We start from the raw sequence: 24,625 nt of genomic DNA on the forward strand, positions 1-24,625 counted from the left end.
GGTACGGTGGGATTCGAAATGGTCGGTAATCTGTTTGTTAACTTGTTAATCCAGCTGCTGTGTCAGATGTCAAAAAGGCTGTATGGCGAAAGCAAACCATGCGATGAGGACAGGGCACCGCATACAAAAACAACCAGATTTTAACCAGGAAGGTGTGGCACAAAAGTAAGAAATAGCAATATGAAAAATGCCGTACCTTTGATCTTTTGTTGGCACTCCAAAAGGTCCCAGTTACATCACAAATGGTCCTTTTGTTCGATAATGTCCTTCTTTATATCCATGAAAACTCAGTTTAGCTGGCGTGCTTCAGTCAATAATCCGCTAAATTTCCCACCATCAAAATGCATACAAAATTAATCCCAAACGTTACTAGTAAACTTTTCCAAACAAGTCAAACAACATTTATAATCAAACCTTAGGTGCCCTAATACGCAAATAAACTATCAAATTTAAGACGGAGAATAGTATGTTCATTACCGGAGATGATTAAGAAAGAACGCGCTTTCCTCCACGCGCTTGGAAACACTACAGCCAAAATGGGAGCCACCTAGAAAAACTACAATTTCTGGGTCATTTCTCCAAAAACCAGCCTGAAACTCTTTCTAAAGACTGTTGACATCTAGTGGAAGCCCTAGGAACTGCAATCTGGGAGGACTTGGCCTTATTATTAAAATACTAGCCATTAAATAGTGGTAATGGGATGGTTTGTCCTTGGTTTCGCCTGCCATTTCAGTTCTGTTATACACAGACATGATTTCAACAGTTTTAGAAACTTTAGAGTTTTCTTTCCAAATCTACCAATTATATGCATATCCTAGCTTCTGGGCCTGAGTAACAGGCAGTTTTCTTTGGGCACACTTTTCATCCGGATGTCAAAATACTGCCCCCTACAAGAGAGGTTGAAACGTATCAACTATGATTATAACTCACCCTTGATCTGTTCAAGACTCCAAACCAATTTTCAGTATGTGGGAAAATGTGTATTTGGGAAGCCTAACACATTGTGCATGTCTTATAGTATCAAATCAAGTTTATTTTATATAGCCCTTCGTACATCAGCTAATATCTCGAAGTGCTGTACAGAAACCCAGCCTAAAACCCCAAACAGCAAGCAATGCAGGTGTAGAAGCACGGTGGCTAGGAAAAACTCCCTAGAAAGGCCAAAACCTAGGAAGAAACCTAGAGAGGAACCAGGCTATGAGGGGTGGCCAGTCCTCTTCTGGCTGTGCCGGGTAGAGATTATAACAACATGGCCAAGATGTTCAAATGTTCATAAATGACCAGCATGGTCAAATAATAATCAGGGGTAAATGTCAGTTGGCTTTTCATAGCCGATCATTAAGAGTATCTCTACCGCTCCTGCGGTCTCTAGAGAGTTGAAAACAGCAGGTCTGGCACAGGTAGCACGTCCGGTGGACAGGTCAGGGTACCATAGCCGCGGGCAGAACAGTTGAAACTGGAACAGAAGCAAGGCCAGGTGGTCTGGGGACAGCAAGGAGTCATCATGCCCGGTAGTCCTGATGCATGGTCCTAGGGCTCAGGTCCTCCGAGAGAGAGAAAGAAAGAGAGAAGGAGAGAATTAGAGAGAGCATACTTAAATTCACACAGGAATTTAAGGCATATTACTATAGTATAGTAATATGTCTGTGAAGGGTGTACTGTGTCTTATAATAATATGCCTGTGTTTGTATGATTGGGTGTACTGTATGTCTTATAATAATATGCCTGTGTAGGTAAGAGAGGGTGTACTGTGTCTTATAGTAATATACCTGTGTATGTAAGAGAGGGTGTACTGTATGTCTTATGGTAATATACCTGTGGAGGGAAGAGAGGGTTTACTGTGTCTTATAGTAATATACCTGGGTATGTAAGAGAGGGTGTACTGTGTCTTACAGTAAAAACATTTTTTTTAAATGTAACTAGTCAAGTCAGTTAAGAACAACCTGTTTGGCCGAGGCGTTCCGCTAGCGGAACTCCTCCCACATTCCACTGAAAAGGCAGAGCGCGAAATTCAAAAAATACTTTTTAGAAATATTTAACTTTCACACATTAACAAGTCCAATACAGCAAATGAAAGATACACATCTTGTGAATCCAGTCAACATGTCCGATTTTTTAAAATGTTTTACAGCGAAAACAGCACGTATATTTATGTTAGCTCACCACCAAATACAAAGAAGGACAGACATTTTTCACAGCACAGGTAGCATGCACAAAGCCAACCTAACTAACCAAGAACCAACCAAACTAACCAAGAAACAACTTCATCAGATGACAGTCTTATAACATGTTACACAATAAATCTGTTTTGTTCGAAAAATGTGCATATTTGAGGTATAAATCAGTTTTACATTGCAGCTACCATCACAGCTACCGTCAAAAATAGCACCGAAGCAGCCAGAGTATTTATAGAGACCAACGTGGAATACCTAAAACTCATCATAAAACATTTCTGAAAAATGCATCGTGTACAGCAAATGAAAGACAAGCATCTTGTGAATCCAGCCAATATCTCAGATTTTTTAAGTGTTTTACAGCGAAAACACAATATAGCATTATATTAGCTTACTACAATAGCCAAACACACAACCGCATTCATTCATCAAGGCACGTTAGCGATAGCAATAGGCACGTTAGCGTTAGCGAATAAACCAGCAAAAGATATTCATTTTCACTAACCTTCATAAAACTTCCTCAGATGACAGTCCTATAACATCAGGTTATACATACACTTATGTTTTGTTCGAAAATGTGCATATTTAGAGCTGAAATCAGTGGTTATCCATTATGCTAACATAGCATCTTTTTCCCAGAATGTGTGGATATTTCTATTAGACTCTCACCTATTCTGACCAAATAGCTATTCATAAACATTACAAAAAAATACATATTGTATAGGAAATGATAGATCCACTAGTTCTTAATGCAATCGCCGTGTTAGAATTCTAAAAAATAACTTCATTACTACATAAGGCTTACGTTATGTCGACCAAGTGCCCAAAACCTGGGCGCAAAACTACTAGTACACAGTTCGACAGATATATGAAATAGCATCATAAAATGTTTCTTACTTTTTGTGATCTTCCATCAGAATGTTGGACAAGGGGTTCTTTGTCCAGAACAGTCGTTGTTTGGATTTAGAACATCGTGTTTCCCTCTTGAACTAGCAAGCACACTGGCTAAGTGGCGCTAAGCTCCCCATCGTCAACAAACACAGACAACGCAACACGCCTAACGTCCCGAAAAAATTTCAATAATCTATTAAAACTATATTGAAAAAACATACTTTACGATGATATTGTGACATGTATCAAATACAATCCAAGCCAGAGATAGTATTCGCCTATAACGACAGCTTGTCAAAAGGCAATTCCAGGTCCAACTGCGCGCTCTCCAGAAAAAAAAAATGGATGACTCGTCGTGCCAAGATGATTTATTCCACCTCAGACCAAGATAAACACTTCCTTTCTTCTCTCACGTCCTCTTGACATCCAGGGGAAGGTGTATGACGTGCATGTATACTCATATGTGTCATGCCCATTTATAGGCAGGCCCTTGAACAGAGCATAATTTTCAGACTTTCCACTTCCTGGTCAGAAAGTGTGCTGCCAAATGAGTTCTGTTTTACTCACGGACAAAATTCAAACGGTTTTAGAAACTAGAGAGTGTTTTCTATCCAATAGTAATAATAATATGCATATTGTACGAGCAAGAATAGAGTACGAGGCCGTTTAAATTGTGCACGTTTTTCCCCCAAAGTGTAAATAGCGCCCTCTATCATCATCAGGTTAAGAACAAATTCTTATTTACAATGACAGCCTACTGGGGAACAGTGGGTTAACTGCCTTGTTCAGCAGCAGAAAGACAGATTGTTAACCTTGTCAGCTCAGGGATTTGATCCAGCAACCTTTCGATTACTGGGCCAAAGCTCTACCCACCAGGCTAATTGCCTAATATGCCTGTGTAGGTAACACATACAGTACACTCTATTTTATCAGTCAGGCTATCCTATCAATGAATCAATCCTTCACAAGATGGCATGCACACCACATTTTCTTCAGGAAATTAACTTTTCTCATTTTTGATTGTGACTTTCTATCTTCACTGACTCCTTTTGATTTATGGGCAATGATGTGGGACTATCTGCACTGTCACCACACTGCACCAATATGGATGTTACATTAGATGGCTGTTTAGGGCAAACTAGGGGATTGCCTGAGTGTTCTTATTTGGGGAGTGATGAGCCCTCTACACTGCAGGATTTCCCTAACACATTTCCACCAACATATTGGAATGAGAACCAAATTAAAATAGGGATACTAGGCATAGTTAATGATTACAAGTGATTATATCAGAATCTCAGAACGAAATTAAATAATGTGCATTATTTCATAAAAATTGTTTAATATGACATTTTGATTTGAATGGAGAACCTTTCTACAGCCTTTACATTTGACATTTTTTTAACCTTTTAACAAGTCAGTTAAGAACACAATGGCTGTGTGAAGTTGCTGGATGTTAGCGGGAACTGGAACACGCTGCCGCACACATCGATCCAGGGCATCTCAAACATGCTCAATGAGTGACATGTCTGGTGAGTATGCAGGCCATGGAAGAACTGGGACATTTTCAGCTTTTAAAAATTGTGTAGTGATCATGCTGAAACATGAAGTGATGGTGGCAGATGAATGGCACAACATTGGGCCTCAGATCTCGTCACAGTATCTGCATTTAAATTGCCATCGATAAAATGCAATTGTGTTTGTTGTCCATAGCTTATACCTACCTGCCCATACCATAACCCCACTGCCACCATGGGGCACTCTGTTTACAACGTTGACATCAGCAAACCACTAGCACACAAGATGCCATAAACGTGGTCTGCTGTTGTGAGGTTGGATGTACTGCCAAATTCTCTAAAACGAGGTTGGAAGAGGTTTGGTGGACATTCCTGCAGTCAACATGCCAATTTCATGCTCCCTCAACTTGAGACATCTGTGACATTTTGTTGTGTGATAAAACTGCACATTTTAATTGCCTTTTATTGTCCCCAGCACAAGGTGTACCTGTGTAATAATCATGGCGTTTAATCAGCTTCTTAATATGCCACACCTGTCAGGTGGATGGATTATCTTGTCAAATGAGAAATTCTCACAAGGGACAGGGATATCTTGTCAGTTGTACAATGCATTCAACTGAAATGTGTCTTCTGCATTTATCCCAACCTCTCTGAAATAGAGAGGTGCGGGGGGCAACAGGGATGTAAACAAATTTGTTCACAAAATTTGAGAGAAATTAGCTTTTTGTACATATGAAACATTTCTGCGATCTTTTATTTCAGCTCATGAAACATGGGACCAACACTTTACATGTTGTGTTTATATTTTTGTGCAGTGTTTGTAACCTATACAAAAGTATTTTTTTCTATAAATAGGTACTCCACTTTGCCCACCAGATGGCTCTGTAACTATTTGATACCCAGAAACTCTTCTCTGTGTCTTGAGGGTTGCTCAGCTCAGCTCATAGGGATGAGGAAGATATTTACAAGCCAAAATCAGAAAGATGCATGACTTGTGATGTATTAGCAGTTGTTTTGTTAGAGGTGTCGGGTGCACAGTGCATAGCAATACATCTATAGCTACAGTGAAATGAACTATTTCAGATGGAGAGGGAAGAATTATCATCTCGGTTTCAACGGACTGTGAGAGCTGAGTGAATAGGACGTGAATGGTTGATACATTTTAACTGTACTGGGTCTCACTCGAGGAAAAGCAGCTCTGGATGAGTAACGAGACCCATGATTCAGTGCAGGAGGAGTAGATGGCCTACTGGAGGAAAAGAAGGAATGAGGGAGACAACCGCCAGAGGTCAACTATGATGACTGGATGACTAAATATTTATATTGGCGACGTCAACGCAGCCACAACAACACCGCTGTAATTGAATACAGACTACGTGGGCAGTTCTGGGGAAAAACTCAAACACTTCAAGGGATTTTCTGACTAAGAAAAGAAAGCTGACCAGGGTCTGGGGAGGAAAACTTATTCTGTTTTAACCTCAACCTTAACCATACCCCTGACCTATACATGTCACCTTGCCTAAATGTAACCAATTGTTGTTCTTGTGTTCACGTGGCAAGTCACTCCCAAGTCATAATTCGACATTCCAAAATCTGATGTTTGTGGCCGTTAGACAAATGTCTAATATTGAAGACATCAAGTTGATTCAATGGTAAATATCTGTTGAATACCATCCAATGATATCAAGTTGATTCAATGATAAATATCTGTTGAATACCCTCCAATGACATCAAGTTGATTCCATGATAAATATCTGTTGAATACCCTCCAATGATATCAAGTTGATTCAATGATAAATATCTGTTGAATACTCTTCAATGACATCAAGTTGATTCAATGATAAATATCTGTTGAATACCATCCAATGACATCAAGTTGATTCAATGATAAATATCTGTTGAATACCCTCCAATGACATCAAGTTGATTCAATGATAAATATCTGTTGAATACCCTCCAATGACATCAAGTTGATTCCATGATAAATATCTGTTGAATACCCTCCAATGACATCAAGTTGATTCCATGATAAATATCTGTTGAATACCCTCCAATGACATCAAGTTGATTCCATGATAAATATCTGTTGAATACCCTCCAATGACATCAAGTTGATTCCATGATAAATATCTGTTGAATACTCTCCAATGACATCAAGTTGATTCCATGATAAATATCTGTTGAATACCCTCCAATGATATCAAGTTGATTCCATGATAAATATCTGTTGAATACCATCCAATGACATCAAGTTGATTCAATGATAAATATCTGTTGAATACTCTCCAATGATATCAAGTTGATTCCATGATAAATATCTGTTGAATACCATCCAATGACATCAAGTTGATTCCATGATAAATATCTGTTGAATACCCTCCAATGACATCAAGTTGATTCCATGATAAATATCTGTTGAATACTCTCCAATGACATCAAGTTGATTCAATGATAAATATCTGTTGAATACCATCCAATGACATCAAGTTGATTCAATGATAAATATCTGTTGAATACCCTCCAATGACATCAAGTTGATTCAATGATAAATATCTGTTGAATACCCTCCAATGACATCAAGTTGATTCCATGATAAATATCTGTTGAATACCCTCCAATGACATCAAGTTGATTCCATGATAAATATCTGTTGAATACCCTCCAATGACATCAAGTTGATTCCATGATAAATATCTGTTGAATACTCTCCAATGACATCAAGTTGATTCCATGATAAATATCTGTTGAATACCCTCCAATGATATCAAGTTGATTCCATGATAAATATCTGTTGAATACCATCCAATGACATCAAGTTGATTCAATGATAAATATCTGTTGAATACTCTCCAATGATATCAAGTTGATTCCATGATAAATATCTGTTGAATACCATCCAATGACATCAAGTTGATTCCATGATAAATATCTGTTGAATACCCTCCAATGACATCAAGTTGATTCCATGATAAATATCTGTTGAATACCCTCCAATGACATCAAGTTGATTCCATGATAAATATCTGTTGAATACCCTCCAATGACATCAAGTTGATTCCATGATAAATATCTGTTGAATACCCTCCAATGACATCAAGTTGATTCCATGATAAATATCTGTTGAATACCCTCCAATGACATCAAGTTGATTCCATGATAAATATCTGTTGAATACTCTCCAATGACATCAAGTTGATTCCATGATAAATATCTGTTGAATACCCTCCAATGATATCAAGTTGATTCCATGATAAATATCTGTTGAATACCATCCAATGACATCAAGTTGATTCCATGATAAATATCTGTTGAATACCCTCCAATGACATCAAGTTGATTCCATGATAAATATCTGTTGAATACCCTCCAATGACATCAAGTTGATTCCATGATAAATATCTGTTGAATACTCTCCAATGACATCAAGTTGATTCCATGATAAATATCTGTTGAATACCCTCCAATGACATCAAGTTGATTCCATGATAAATATCTGTTGAATACCCTCCAATGACATCAAGTTGATTCCATGATAAATATCTGTTGAATACCCTCCAATGACATCAAGTTGATTCCATGATAAATATCTGTTGAATACCCTCCAATGACATCAAGTTGATTCAATGATATCTACGTTGCAGTGCATCATGTTCCAGTTCTAAGGCCCCGTTTGTCTTCTCATGCTGGGAATCAATGGCGTAATAAACCCACCAGAACGTCAGTCTCCAGCCCAGTAGTAAGTGGGAAGAGAACGGGATATATTTGGGTGATGATTCACTCGTCCCAGCCCCCTCTGCTTTCCCCCTCCAGTCTGTAGGACACACAGCTAATTGGGCGGTCATTATCTCATAAAGCTGAGACGAAGATCACGTCTCTAAATGGAGCATTATATCCATAACAATGTCCCTTGGGCACACTTGTTCTTGTTGGCTGCTTTTTTGCCTTGTTATTTCAGTATAGGTTGAGATGGGCGATGTCTGAATGATTCCTGTCTTGTAGGTCAAGAGCAGAAAGACCCATCTCCCCTCCCCTAGTCGTCATCAGATCCAAAGTGAGGTCCACTCCGCCTCTCGTTGACATACAGTACATTCTGAAAGTATTCAGACCCCTTTTCCACATTTTGTTACTGTACGTTACAGCCTTTTTCTAAAATGTATTAAATACTTTTTTCCTCATCAATCTACACACAATACCCCATAGTGACAAAGCGAAAACAGGTTTTTAGAAATTATATATATATATACATATATATATTATAAATGACATATATATAAATTATATATATGTATAAAAAAAATCAATAAATACAGAAATACCTTATTTACATAAGTATTCAGACCCTTTGCTATGAGACTCGAAATTGAGCTCAGGTGCATCCTGTTTCCATTGATCATCCTTGGGATGTTTCTACAACCTTTATTGGAGTCCACCTGATGTAAATTCAAGTGATTGGACATGATTTGGAAAGGCACACACCTGTCTATATAACATCCCATAAGATCCCACAGTTGACATGTAACCAAGCCATGAGGTCAATGGAATTGTACGTAGAGCTGGGAGACAAGATTGTGTCTAAGGACAGATCTGGGGAAGGGTACCAAAATGTTTCTGCAGCATTGAAGGTCCCCAAGAACACAGTTGCATCCATCATTCTTAAATGGAAGAAGTTTGGAACCACCAAGTCTCTTCCTAGAGCTTGCCGCCCGGCCAAACTTAGCAAACGGGGGAGAAGTGCCTTGGTCAGGGAGGTGACCAAGAACCTAATGGTCACTCTGACAGAGCTCCAGAGTTCCTCTGTGGAGATGGGAGAACCTTCCAGAAGGACAACCATCTCTGCAGCACTGCACCAATCAGGCCTTTATGGTAGAGTGGCCAGACGGAAGCCACTCCTCAGTAAAGGCACATAACAGCCCACTTGAAGTTTGCCAAAAGCAACTAAAGGACTCTCAGACCATGAGAAACAAGATTCTTTGGTCTGATGAAACCAAGATTGAACTCTTTGGCCTAAATGCCAAGCGTCACGACTGGAGGAAACCTGGCACCATCCCTACGGTGAAGCATGGTGGTGGTAGCATTGTGCTGTGGGGATGTTTTTCAGCAGACTAGTCAGAATCGAAAGATGAACGGAGCAAAGTACCAAGAGATCCTTGATGAAAACCTGCTCCAGAGCACTCAGAGGACCTCAGACTGGGGCGAAGGTTCACCTTCCAACAGGACAACAACCCTAAGCACACAGCCAAGACAACGCAGAAGTCTCTGAATGTCCTTGAGTAGCCCAGCCAAAGCCCGGACATGAACCTGATCGAACATCTCTGGAGAGACCTGAAAATAGCTGTGCAGCTACGCTCCCCATCCAACCTGACAGAGCTTGAGAGGATCTGCAGAGAAGAATGGGAGAAACTCCCCATACAGGTGTGCCAAGACTCAAGGCTGTAATCGCTGCCAAAGGAAAGAACTAAGTAAAGGGTCTGAATAGTTATGTAAATGTGATATTTCAGTTTTTTTTATTTTATACATTTGCTAAAATGTCTAAAAACCTGTTTTGCTTTGTCCTTATGGGGTATTGTGTGTAGATTGATGATGGGAATATAACGATTTAATCTATTTTAGAATAAGGCTGTAACGTAACAAAATGTGGAAAAAGTCAAGGGGTCTGAATACTTTCCGAATGCACTGTATGCCTAAAAATACCTGAAACATTCCCTTTCTAATGAAACATGAGACAGAAAGAGGACGTTTCCCTTGGCCATACTGTATGTCAGACAGATAGCCACTGGATGCATGGAATGCACTGGAGTAGTTATGCATAGCTGACACGGCATTCCTCTGCTCTTAGTGTGGGACAGTCACTTCCCCTTGCATTATCTGTAGGCTATGCACCATGCAGTTGCAATAGCCCAGTGGTGATGTCAGCAGTTTGCTTCGGGGAACACCATCCAATACTATTAAAAGTTATATTGGAAGAGTTCCCTAAGTGTGTTGTTTGTTGATTGGTTTAAGCTTATGAGAAGGACAGAGACACAGAGGGAGCAAGAGAGTGAGAGAAAATGAGTGTGTGTTTTACATGGTGAATGTGACAAGAGGGCTTCCGCTCATAGCTGTATATTGTACTGTACTCGTATATTTTGTATATAAAATCTGTTCCTTAAGATTGATGAAAGGCTAGGTCATGAGCCCCATATGGTCTCTGCTTAGCCACTAACTTGGGGGAAAATAGCATTATGGAGTGTTGCTGAGCCACTAATCTGGGAAAAAATCGTATTATGGAGTGTTGCTTAGCCACTAACCTGGGGGAAGGAGTATTATGGAATGTTGGTTAGTCACTAACCTGGGGGTAGGAGTATTATGGAATGTTGCTTAGTCACTAACCTGGGGGTAGGAGTATTATGGAATGTTGTTTAGTCACTAACCTGGGGGAAGGAGTATTATGGAATGTTGTTTAGCCACTAACCTGGGGGAAGGAGTATTATGGAATGTTGTTTAGCCACTAACTTGGGGGTAGGAGTATTATGGATTGTTTCTTAGTCACTAACCTGGGGGAAGGAGTATTATGGAATGTTGTTTAGTCACTAACCTGGGGGTAGGAGTATTATGGAATGTTGTTTAGCCACTAACCTGGGGGAAGGAGTATTATGGAATGTTGCTTAGTCACTAACCTGGGGGTAGGAGTATTATGGAATGTTGTTTAGTCACTAACATGGGGGTAGGAGTATTATGGCATGTTGTTTAGTCACTAACCTGGGGGTAGGAGTATTATGGAATGTTGTTTAGTCACTAACCTGGGGGTAGGAGTATTATGGAATGTTGTTTAGTCACTAACCTGGGGGTAGGAGTATTATGGAATGTTGTTTAGTCACTAACCTGGGGGTAGGAGTATTATGGAATGTTGTTTAGTCACTAACCTGGGGGTAGGAGTATTATGGAATGTTGCTTAGTCACTAACCTGGGGGAAGGAGTATTATGGAATGTTGCTTAGTCACTAACCTGGGGGTAGGAGTATTATGGAATGTTGTTTAGTCACTAACCTGGGGGAAGGAGTATTATGGAATGTTGTTTAGTCACTAACCTGGGGGTAGGAGTATTATGGAATGTTGTTTAGTCACTAACCTGGAGGTAGGAGTATTATGGAATGTTGCTTAGTCACTAACCTGGGGGAAGGAGTATTATGGAATGTTGCTTAGTCACTAACCTGGGGGTAGGAGTATTATGGAATGTTGTTTAGTCACTAACCTGGGGGAAGGAGTATTATGGAATGTTGCTTAGTCACTAACCTGGGGGAAGGAGTATTATGGAATGTTGTTTAGTCACTAACCTGGGGGTAGGAGTATTATGGAATGTTGTTTAGCTACTAACCTGGGGGTAGGAGTATTATGGAATGTTGTTTAGTCACTAACCTGGGGGTAGGAGTATTATGGAATGTTGTTTAGTCACTAACCTGGGGGTAGGAGTATTATGGAATGTTGTTTAGTCACTAACCTGGGGGTAGGAGTATTATGGAATGTTGTTTAGTCACTAACCTGGGGGTAGGAGTATTATGGAATGTTGTTTAGTCACTAACCTGTGGGTAGGAGTATTATGGAATGTTGTTTAGCCACTAACCTGGGGGAAGGAGTATTATGGAATGTTGTTTAGTTACTAACCTGGGGGTAGGAGTATTATGGAATGTTGTTTAGTCACTAACCTGGGGGAAGGAGTATTATGGAATGTTGTTTAGTCACTAACCTGTGGGAAGGAGTATTATGGAATGTTGCTTAGTCACTAACCTGGGGGTAGGAGTATTATGGAATGTTGCTTAGTCACTAACATGGGGGAAGGAGTATTATGGAATGTTGTTTAGTTACTAACCTGGGGGTAGGAGTATTATGGAATGTTGTTTAGTCACTAACCTGGGGGAAGGAGTATTATGGAATGTTGCTTAGTCACTAACCTGGGGGTAGGAGTATTATGGAATGTTGTTTAGTCACTAACCTGGGGGTAGGAGTATTATGGAATGTTGTTTAGTCACTAACCTGGGGGAAGGAGTATTATGGAATGTTGTTTAGTCACTAACCTGGGGGTAGGAGTATTATGGAATGTTGTTTAGTCACTAACCTGGGGGAAGGAGTATTATGGAATGTTGCTTAGTCACTAACCTGGGGGTAGGAGTATTATGGAATGTTGCTTAGTCACTAACCTGGGGGTAGGAGTATTATGGAATGTTGCTTAGCTACTCACCTGGGGGAAGGAGTATTATGGAGTGTTGCTTAGGCACTAACCTGAGGGTAGGAGTATTATGGAATGTTGTTTAGCCACTAACCTGGGGGTAGGAGTATTATGGAATGTTGTTTAGCCACTAACCTGGGGGTAGGAGTATTATGGAGATAGCCAGAAGCGTAACCATGGTGTATGGACCATCACAATATTGTGACTGCTCTTCCGCCCCTTTCTTGTCGCAGGAAGGCAATAAGATCATCAGGAACCCCAGCAACCCGATCCATGGCCTGTTCTCCCCACCTCCATCAGTCAGACGGGGGCAATATAGGAGCATCATGGCAAAAACTGTCAGATCAATAGCTTCTTCCCCCAGACCATCAGGCTGCTGAACAGCCACCACTAGTCAGCAATCTGTTCCCCGTCTCCCTCCGGCTCCCCAAACTACCTATCCCCCCGCTGCTCCCCATATGGACATTTTACTCCCCTCCCCCTCAGCGGACATTTACCCTGCTCCCACCCCCCAGTGAACATTTATCATTGTTACAGTTGTAAATATATATATATTATTATTTTTATTATTGTCCCATTCACTTCTCTTGACCTGCACAGGTGGAGCTCGGAGCGTAAGAATTTCACTGTACCCTGCAATTACATCTGTGACCCTGTGCATGTGACTAACAAACTCTAAACTAAAACTCCTTCCCACTCCACCCACATGGCCTTTGTTCCCCTCTGGCGGCCCGCTGATCACAAAGCATCATGGTGAGTACTGTGGGCCGAGACGAGGCTCCTCAGTCTGGGTCACTATTAAAGCTGAAACGACAACGACAAAAGAAGCCTCGTCAGCGAACCCAAATGTATCTTTTGTCTTTTGAAAAGCCCCGACCAAGCCAAGGGCTGTAGAGGCTACTGGGCACAGAACGATGCAACAAACACACAACAGAAAGCAGCATGCTCAAATACTGTAGTCAGTTTTCCCTCTGTCGTGACATCTAGTAAAAACTCTTATTTTACCAAAATAATTAAAGAGGACTAGAGCCGTCCTTCTCAAATAAGAAGGGGTTTACTCAGCCTTACCATGTCTGGTTTTAGGCAGGGATATGATGGGAAAAAAGCAGCCCTGGCCAACTCTGAAATCCCAAATAGCAGTATGAGTATGGAGGGAAGAGGACACTGAACAGGCCATGCCTTTAAAAGCCTGTCTGAATACTTCTAAAGTACTGCTGCAGTAGAGCAAGGGCCAAAGTCCAAACCATCATAAAGAGCTATTTTAGTCTGCCTCTTTCATGTGATTCATGCTTTTCATATTTGTCTCCATTGGACACAGTAGTTATCTTTCAGGTGACTCACTGAATATTATAATAATACATGGGATTTATATAGGGCTTTTCATGGACCCAAAGACACCTACCATGCAAACTTGTATTCAAACTTTAAAATGTCAGACTTGATTTGGCCTAAAAAAATGTATCAATTATAATCCACAATAATTAACATTTCCTGTTGCTGCAGGAATATTTTCCTGCTGTGACTAACTGGTCAAATGAAGATCCTATATCTGTATGCCAAAAACCTTTATTAAAGACAAAACTGGCTTGAACACATGTCAAATAATATTAAAGTATCAATGTGATTGCAAAAATCCTTTATTTCAAAGGACCAAAATAATACATTTGAAACAAGTAGTCAAAGGCCATGGGTCAAAATGTATCTCATAACTACATCTGTTCCTGTTAGCATGTTAAAGTAAATTCTAAGTAACTACATTAAAGATTCAAAATAAAGTTCTCAGTATGTTAAATGAGTTGAGTTTCAGTAGTATGGCACCAATTTGGAATATCAGAAGAGTCCAACCTTTTTTGTGACAGAGAGTACATGTACAGTGTATTCGGAAAGTTTTCAGACCCCATGACTTTTCCCACACTTTTCCCACATACTGTACAGCCTTATTCTAAAATGGATTAAAATGTTATTTTTCCTCATCAATCTACACACAATACCTCATAATGACACAGTAAAAACCTTTACAGTAATCACCTTTACACACAGTACCAGTCAAAAGTTTGGACACACCTAATCATTCCAGGGTTTTTCTTTATGTTTACTATTTTCTACCTTGTAGAATAATAGTGAAGACATCAAAACTATGAAATAACACATATGGAATCATGTAGTAACCAAAAAAGTATTGAACAAATCAAAATATATTTTATATTTGAGATTCTTCAAAGTAGCCACCCTTTGCCTTGATGATAGATTTGCACACTCATCATCCATTTAAGATTGTGTTCTTGGGGACCTTCAATGCTGCATAAATGTGCCTCGACACAATCCTTTCTCTGAGCTCTACGGACAATTCCTTAGACCTCATGGCCTGGTTTTTGCTCTGACATGCACAGTCAACTGTGGGACCTTATATAGACAGGTGTGTGCATTTCCAAATCATGTTCAATTGAATTTACATCAGGTGGACTCCAATCAAGTTGTAGAAACATCTCAAGGATGACCAATGGAAACAGGATGTACCTGAGCTCAATTTCGAGTCTCATAGCAAAGGGTCTGAATACTTATGTAAATAAGGTTTGGTTTTTTTGCAAACATTTTCACTTTGTCATTATGGGGTATTATGTGTAGATTGATGAGGGGGAAAAATTATGTAATCCATTTTACAATAAGGCTGTAATTTAACAAAATGTGGAAAAAGTCAAGGGGTCTGAATACTTTCCGAATGCACTGTACAATGGAAATGGAGTCAACACAAGAGTTTGATAAGCAGCAGTGTGTTTTAAAACAAGTGAAATGACGCAGGACTTATTTACATACCTGTATTTCTCAAAACCATTGTTTACACTTTTTTTTAAATCATATTGTTAATAGGCCACATCAATCATATTAAATATATCCAACATTTTCATAGTAAAAAAAGAATGGGGAAAGAAACCAAGTTGATTCTGAAACCACTTGTATCACATTTCAACTTAAAACACAATAAATGACAATAATGGTAATAATAACAATAATAATGATGATAATTATTGTAACTACAAGGAAATCTCTTTTCAGCATCTCCATGATGAAATAATTATATTTAGCATTACTGCCTAATCATGTAGTATTTACATTCAACATGGTATCCTTCCAGAAGAGATCGTTATAAAACTCGTTTGGTTTTCAGATTTGTCAGTAAACTGTCATTAGATCAACATCATTAGACTGGAATAGTTGCTGGCAACGTTTCGAATCTGACGATATACAGTACTTCCCATCTCACCAAGATGGTATCTTGTAATGTATGTTAGAGGACTTGAATCACAAATGAATAAATACTGAATTCAAAGCAGCCTTCAGCTAGATGAGTCACAGTTGACCTTAGTATTGGACAAACACTCTCACAGAGGTACAAGATGTCAACGACAACAACAAGATGATAATTCAAGTGAACAAAAATATGACAATTGTACAGAAGTGTGAGGACATCAACCTGAAATATAATACCACAAAAATAGAACAAAAAGACAACAATTGTTACACATTTCCCAACCCCAAATATTAAAATGTAAAAGAAGGTCCATCTCTGTATCATTTTTTGGGGACCTAAATAATCCTAGTTTCCCTGACCGACTACCGTATCTGCATCACTGGGTGCTTGAAATAAAGTGCAGGATATTCTAAACCGGTTTTTCCTTCTTCAAAGCTTTACATTACTTAATCTAATATTCTGAAACAAGTCATTAATGTTACCCAATAGAGGAAACTCATGAGCACTGGACTTTGCATTTGAAGGTGCCATTCCTGTGTGTCACAACAAATCATAAAGATGATGGTGCCATAAGCATCTATACATGCAGGGTTAGGTGGTGTCTCCATGACTACCAATGACTATGTTATACTTCCACCAGGACTAAAAATATATATATTTTTACATAAAAAACACAGAAACAATGCTTCTAAGACTCTTATTTTCTTTTGAGTTCTTTCAAAAACAGAATAAAACTCAACTTTATCGCTCCGACGTCATACTGTAAACAAAGGACTCAAATGATAATTATGTTATTATGAAACATCAAACCCAACCAAACAAAAGTACCAAAAATATTTAGGCCTAAGTGTTGCTTTTGTTTCCATGTTGTCAACTAGAGTAACAAGCTGGTCCAGTGGTAGGGTGGGTGGCTGGGAGCCTCCAGTCAGTTAGTGTCCCCTGGAGGTCCCCAGTCAGAGGTAAAAGCCTGAGGTCTGGGGGTCTGGGAGGCTGGAGAGTGTCAGGGCAGGGGAGCTGGCCGTTAGAGGGCACCACTCCTATGAGGCAGAACACAGCCTCCTGAGTAGGTCCCGTTAAGAATGCAGCCATTTTCCATCTGAGAAAAGAGGAAGAAGAAGACATGGAGACAATGAAGGGAACCTGTCTTTCAGCTTGTGAATGGTATGATGTTGATGGTTGACTACCAGCAGCAGATTGACACGTGAAATACCAATGACTGTATTGTCAGCAATTTAATAAAGAGCTGTTGAAAGATACATTATCAATATCAAACATCATCAATCTAAAAAAATATTTTAACTTAAGCTTACCCATTTTGTGATTTGCAGTATTAATTATGGAAGTTATTTGTCAATGAATGGTGATTGTAATGATTTATCTAAACACATTGCGGCCCTGAGTAGCACCTCCTGTCCTGGTGTGAACTATGGAACCTTACTGTCTCTACAGAACCCGTTGTCTTAAATCTGCAATTAAGTGCTTGTCAGTTCCCTTTAAATATTGGCCATTAATTAAATGCTCCAGTCTTAGAAAAAAAGGGTTCCAAAAGGGTTCCTCAGCTGTCCCCATAGGACCACTCTTTTTGGTTCCAGGTGGAAACCTGTTGAGTTCCATGTAGAACCCTCTGTGGAAAGGGTTCAACATGGAACCCAAAAAGGTTCTACCTGGAACAAAAAGGGTTCTACCTGGAACCAAAAAGGGTTCTACCTGGAACCAAAAAGGGTTCTACCTGAAACCAAAAATGGTTCTTCAAAGGGTTATCCATATGGATGGACAGCCGAAGAACCCTTTAAAGGTTCTAGATAGCAACTTTTTTCTAAAAGTGTACTGACCCTGAACAAGTGCCACAAAAGGGGTACAAAAATAACAGTATACAAACTTTATTGTTGAATAATCATGAGGAGGGGAGGAATAATTATGCTACTGTTGACAGGAGGAGGAGTGAAAGTAGGAATCTGTCAAGGAACAGTTAGCACCAGATGTCAGTGTTGAAGTTAGAGGGCTTCTACTGTGTGTTGTGTCTTACTGTATGAGTGGGCATTTACGTAAACTCCATTATGTTCACTGAAGACACTGTCCAGCTTGCAAGGCCTCTGAGGCCCTCTGTTAAGGGAGCATTGTCCCAGCTTTGTTGTATCCGTCACTGTTCCTCAATCAATATGAAGATTTTGGGAAGAGGTGTACAGATGTAGAATCTTAATTTGATCACCCTGTTGCAAGATAACAGGACATTTAAAATGTTTAGTGTATTTGAGGTTTAAAAGGACCTCTGATTGTCCCTTACACAAAATGTATCCATTAATTATAATCCACATAAGAATGTACAATTCCTGCTGTAGCAAACTGGCTCAAATTAAGATCCTACATGTATAAAAATTGATGAACCCGTGTGCAAATAATCTAGTTCTTAGGCAGTGCATATTCAACTAGCAGACCCATAACCCTAACCCTTACCTCAGCCCTAACCTTAACCCTACCATTAATCGTAGCCTAACCTTAACCCTAACCCTACCATTAATCGTAGCCTAACCTTAACCCTACCATTAATCGTAGCCTAACCTTAACCCTAACCATAACCCTACCATTAATCGTAGCCTAACCTTAACCTCCGCCCTAACCTTAACCCTACCATTAATCGTAAACCAGCCCTAACCTAACCTAACCATAACTTAACCAATTTCTAATCCTATCCATAACGTCCACCCTAATGCCAGTGTCAGGAGCTCTCGCCCAAAGGAAAAGAATTAGAAGACTGAGTGTACATAACATTAGGAACACCTTCCTAATATTGAGTTGCAGCCCCCTCTTTTGCCCTCAGAACAGTCTCAATTCCTCAGGGCATGGACTCTACAAGGTGTCGAAAGTGTTCCACAGGGATGCTGGCCCATTTTGACCTTAATGCTTTGCACAGTTGTGTTAAGTTGGCTGGACGTCCTTTGGGTGGTGGACCATTCTTGATACACACGGGAAACTGTTGAGCGTGAAAAACCCAGCAGCATTGCAGATCTTGACACAAATCAGTGTGCCTGGCACCTACTACCATACCCCCATTCAATGGCACTTAAATATTTTGTGTTGCTCATTCACCCTCTGAATGGCACACACACAATCCATTCAATTGTCTCAAGGCTTAACATTCCTTATTTAGCCTGTCTCCTCCCCTTCATCTACATTGATTGAAGTGGATTTAACAAGTGACATCAATAAGGGATCATAGTTTTTACCTGGATTCACCTGGTCAGTCTGTCATGGAAAGAGCAGGTGTTCTTAATGTTTTGTATACTCAATGTATGAATATATAATCCCTGTGGTCTCACCTTACTGTGGTTGGGTTGGTGAGGGATGTCAGAGGTCACCATGCCATTGGCCTCCAGTGAAGAGTGTCCAACCACAAGGATCTGCTCTACTGTAGCAGAGGGAGGAGGGCACTGCACCTGAGCCAAGAGAGGGGGCAGCTTCTCCTGCTGCTGCTGCCTGTGGTTCATCCTCTGGTAGGACGAAACGGCAGCCCCGGTCCCATAGTGCTGCCCGTTCCCCCCATATGTACATCCGTTGATGGTATAATCCATGCCGGGAACATCAGCCATAGTGTAATTCATACAAGCGTCTACGGTGGTGTGTGTGAGGAGAGGTACCTGGCCATTGTTAAGGCAGGGGTTGCTGTTCAGGGTGGTTTCCCCAGAGGGGTTGCTGTTCAGGGTGGTTTCCCCAGGGTGGTTGCTGTTCAGGGTGGTTTCCCCAGGGGGGTTGCTGTTCAAGGTGGTTTCCCCAGGGGGGTTGCTGTTCAAGGTGGTTTCCCCAGGGGGGTTGCTGTTCAGGGTGGTTTCCCCAGGGGGGTTGCTGTTCAAGGTGGTTTCCCCAGGGGGGTTGCTGTTCAAGGTGGTTTCCCCAGGGGGGTTGCTGTTCAAGGTGGTTTCCCCAGGGGGGTTGCTGTTCAGGGTGGTTTCCCCAGGGGGGTTGCTGTTCAGGGTGGTTTCTCCAGGGGGGTTGCTGTTCAGGGTGGTTTCCCCAGGGGGGTTGCTGTTCAAGGTGGTTTCCCCAGGGGGGTTGCTGTTCAAGGTGGTTTCCCCAGGGGGGTTGCTGTTCAAGGTGGTTTCCCCAGGGGGGTTGCTGTTCAGGGTGGTTTCCCCAGGGGGGTTGCTGTTCAGGGTGGTTTCTCCAGGGTGGTTGCTGTTCAGGGTGGTTTCCCCAGAGGGGTTGCTGTTCAGGGTGGTTTCCCCAGGGGGGTTGCTGTTCAGGGTGGTTTCTCCAGGGGGGCAGTAGCTATAGTCCTGGCATTGCTGTTTGCCAGCTGGGCGATGCTTTGTGTGTGTGTTTGGAATGCCACATACTCCGTTGAGATTAGCGCCTGGATGTTTGGCATGGCTGTGAGGGAGCTGTCTCTGGACCCTGGCCTGCTGCTGCTGGAGGTAGTGTTGACGTTGGTGGGCTTGCCGCCAGTGATGGTCGCCATCCGGCTCTGACGCCTTTCCATTTAACAAAGTCTGGGGGTTGTGACAGTCGCCAACCGGGACCCCTGTACTGGCTAGAATGTGCTGGGATGCCCATTGTCCGTTGTGTATTTGCTGACCCTGCCCCTGCAGTCCATTCACCACTGGATGGGGTAAGTGGTTGCTATGCTGGGCCCAGTCTTGGACCGCCCTCCCTGGCCGCATGCTGAGGGGCTTCTGCATCTTCTGGGAGAGCTGAACTATGGGAGCCTTATGGGGAACGTACTGAGAGTACACATTGGTGGCAGAAGTGGGATAACTTTCAACAGGAGCCTTTGTTGTTTTTGTGGTGGTTTTTGGGGCATTTGTTCCTGGGATAGTGGAGGATACCCGGTCCCCGTCCTCTGCCCCGTCTGTCTTTGCCTCCAGGGAGTCGTGGATGTAGGACAGGATTTCATCATTGGTCAGCAGATCATCCAGGGTGGGAACCCGCTCAGGGTCCATCTCCACCCGGATCATCCTCTCGTCCAGCAGCAGCAGCTCCAGGTCCTCAGCGCTCAGCCCCAGGCCCTCCAAAGCCCCAAACAGTTCCCCGTTGGAACAGTTCTCCCCATTGCCTCCATCCCCATCCCGGTCAACCCCACCCCCCAGAACCTCCGGGGACAGGGAATCCAGAGTCGCCAGCATAGGGTCGAAGCTCCACGCCGGCTCTGGAAGCCTCGGACCCACCACTCCGTTGGACGACTCATCCCAGCCCTGGAGCAGGGCGGTGGGGTCGGAGTCAGAGAAGCCGACCCGGTCTCCGAACAGACTGCTGTGGAAGGACAGCTGGGGCTCCAAGGCCGGCTGGCAGACATATACAGACTCATCCTGACTCATCAGCGCCCCCAAGAGGGAGCCCGGGTCCAGGCCATCCCTGGACACCCTGTCAATCCGTCCCTTCTTGGATTTGTCGCCGTTCTTCTCGGAGCCCTGGGTGCTGTGGTTGAAGCGTCCAATTGGATGGTTGGACTGATAGAGCAGGGCCTCTCCCGTGGCAAAGGTAAAGGGGAGGTGCATGGAACGTTTACGTAGGTGTTCGCCTCCTTCCTCCTCCCTAAAAGGATAGAAAACAAACAGCACCTGTGAGATCTCGGTCTCGAACCCACTACCCTGGCATTACAAGGACCATGTTCTACTAACTGAGCTACAGAGGACCATGTTCTACTAACCGAGCTACAGAGGACCATGTTCTACTAACTGAGCTACAGAGGACCATGTTCTACTAACTGAGCTACAGAGGACCATGTTCTACTAACTGAGCTACAGAGGACCATGTTCTACTAACTGAGCTACAGAGGACCATGTTCTACTAACCGAGCTACAGAGGACCATGTTCTACTAACCGAGCTACAGAGGACCATGTTCTACTAACCGAGCTACAGAGGACCATGTTCTACTAACTGAACTACAGAGGACCATGTTCTACTAACTGAGCTACAGAGGACCATGTTCTACTAACTGAGCTACAGAGGACCATGTTCTACTAACTGAGCTACAGAGGACCATGTTCTACTAACTGAGCTACAGAGGACCATGTTCTACTAACTGAGCTACAGAGGACCATGTTCTACTAACCGAGCTACAGAGGACCATGTTCTACTAACTGAACTACAGAGGACCATGTTCTACTAACTGAGCTACAGAGGACCATGTTCTACTAACCGAGCTACAGAGGACCATGTTCTACTAACCGAACTACAGAGGACCATGTTCTACTAACTGAGCTACAGAGGACCATGTTCTACTAACTGAACTACAGAGGACCATGTTCTACTAACCGAACTACAGAGGACCATGTTCTACTAACCGAGCTACAGAGGACCATGTTCTACTAACCGAGCTACAGAGGACCATGTTCTACTAACCGAGCTACAAAGGACCATGTTCTACTAACCGAGCTACAGAGGACCATGTTCTACTAACCGAGCTACAGAGGACCATGTTCTACTAACCGAGCTACAGAGGACCATGTTCTACTAACCGAGCTACAGAGGACCATGTTCTACTAACCGAGCTACAGAGGACCATGTTCTACTAACTGAGCTACAGAGGACCATGTTCTACTAACTGAGCTACAGAGGACCATGTTCTACTAACCGAGCTACAGAGGACCATGTTCTACTAACCGAGCTACAGAGGACCATGTTCTACTAACCGAACTACAGAGGACCATGTTCTACTAACCGAGCTACAGAGGACCATGTTCTACTAACCGAACTACAGAGGACCATGTTCTACTAACTGAGCTACAGAGGACCATGTTCTACTAACTGAGCTACAGAGGACCATGTTCTACTAACTGAGCTACAGAGGACCATGTTCTACTAACCGAGCTACAGAGGACCATGTTCTACTAACTGAACTACAGAGGACCATGTTCTACTAACTGAGCTACAGAGGACCATGTTCTACTAACTGAGCTACAGAGGACCATGTTCTACTAACCGAGCTACAGAGGACCATGTTCTACTAACTGAACTACAGAGGACCATGTTCTACTAACTGAGCTACAGAGGACCATGTTCTACTAACCGAACTACAGAGGACCATGTTCTACTAACCGAACTACAGAGGACCATGTTCTACTAACCGAGCTACAGAGGACCATGTTCTACTAACCGAGCTACAGAGGACCATGTTCTACTAACCGAGCTACAAAGGACCATGTTCTACTAACTGAGCTACAGAGGACCATGTTCTACTAACTGAACTACAGAGGACCATGTTCTACTAACTGAACTACAGAGGACCATGTTCTACTAACTGAACTACAGAGGACCATGTTCTACTAACTGAACTACAGAGGACCATGTTCTACTAACTGAGCTACAGAGGACCATGTTCTACTAACTGAGCTACAGAGGACCATGTTCTACTAACTGAGCTACAGAGGACCATGTTCTACTAACTGAGCTACAGAGGACCATGTTCTACTAACTGAGCTACAGAGGACCATGTTCTACTAACTGAGCTACAGAGGACCATGTTCTACTAACTGAGCTACAGAGGACCATGTTCTACTAACTGAGCTACAGAGGACCATGTTCTACTAACTGAGCTACAGAGGACCATGTTCTACTAACTGAGCTACAGAGGACCATGTTCTACTAACTGAGCTACAGAGGACCATGTTCTACTAACTGAGCTACAGAGGACCATGTTCTACTAACTGAGCTACAGAGGACCACATAATCCTTTCCTCCATCTGTGTTGTCTGGTGTTCTATTCACATCAGAAGAACAGTGTCATAACTGTGGCCCTACGTCTATGAGGACTGAGTATTTTCTGGCCAGGTGAACTGACTAGGAAAACGACTGTTCCTAGACAGTGACAGGGCCCAGGGGAGTGCACGTACATCAGAGGCCTCTGTGTGGCGATGATGTAGTCTGGTTTGCCCTTCTTGTACACCAGCCTGGCGTTGGCCTGGACCCACTTCCAGAGGTTGTCCTTGGTGAGGAGCCTGAACACTGTCAAACCGCTCTCCCCTGTCTTCATCACTGGAACAACAGGACACAGTCGTTTAGGATGGGAGGGTACACATTCACATTCAATTCAAGCTACAGCACTAGTAGGCAGATGTGGCAACGGGTACAGTAGATGAGGAATCAGGTTCATGGTTCAACTCTGAAGATATCTAGCTATGTACCATTGCCTGTTATATTTACCCTGGACTCTGGCAAGGAGTATAAGGCAATGGTAGCTAGAAATCTCGAATCTCGAGCAAATTCCATTAGGCAGAGGGGGTAACTAGATGTACCCTGTAATATTAATTATGTGGCTATGTTGGTAGCTACACTATATATACAAAAATATGTGGTCATCCCTTCTTCAAATTAGTGCATTTGTCTATTTCAGCCACACCTGTTGCTGACAGGTGTATAAAAACCGAGCACACAGCCATGCAATCTCCATAGACAAACATTGGCAGTAGAATGGCCTTACTGAAGAGCTCAGTGACTTTCAACGTGGCACCGTCATAGGATGCCACCTTTCCAACAAGTCAGTTCGTCAAATATTCTGCCCTGCTAGAGCTGCCCCGGTCAACTGTAAGTGCTGTTATTGTGAAGTGGAAATGTCTAGGAGCAACAACGGCTCAGCCGCGAAGCAGTAGGCCACACATCT

The 24,625-nt window shown here is 42.2% G+C and overlaps 1 pseudogene; it reads right to left on the reverse strand.

The window, feature by feature from the left end:
* Positions 1–15,439: 15,439 nt before the first annotated feature.
* LOC120064136 overlaps positions 15,440–24,625 on the reverse strand; it is a 42,325-nt pseudogene continuing 33,139 nt past the window's right edge.

The sequence above is a fragment of the Salvelinus namaycush genome, chromosome 19 (assembly GCF_016432855.1).
Source record: "Salvelinus namaycush isolate Seneca chromosome 19, SaNama_1.0, whole genome shotgun sequence".
NCBI lineage: Eukaryota > Metazoa > Chordata > Actinopteri > Salmoniformes > Salmonidae > Salvelinus > Salvelinus namaycush.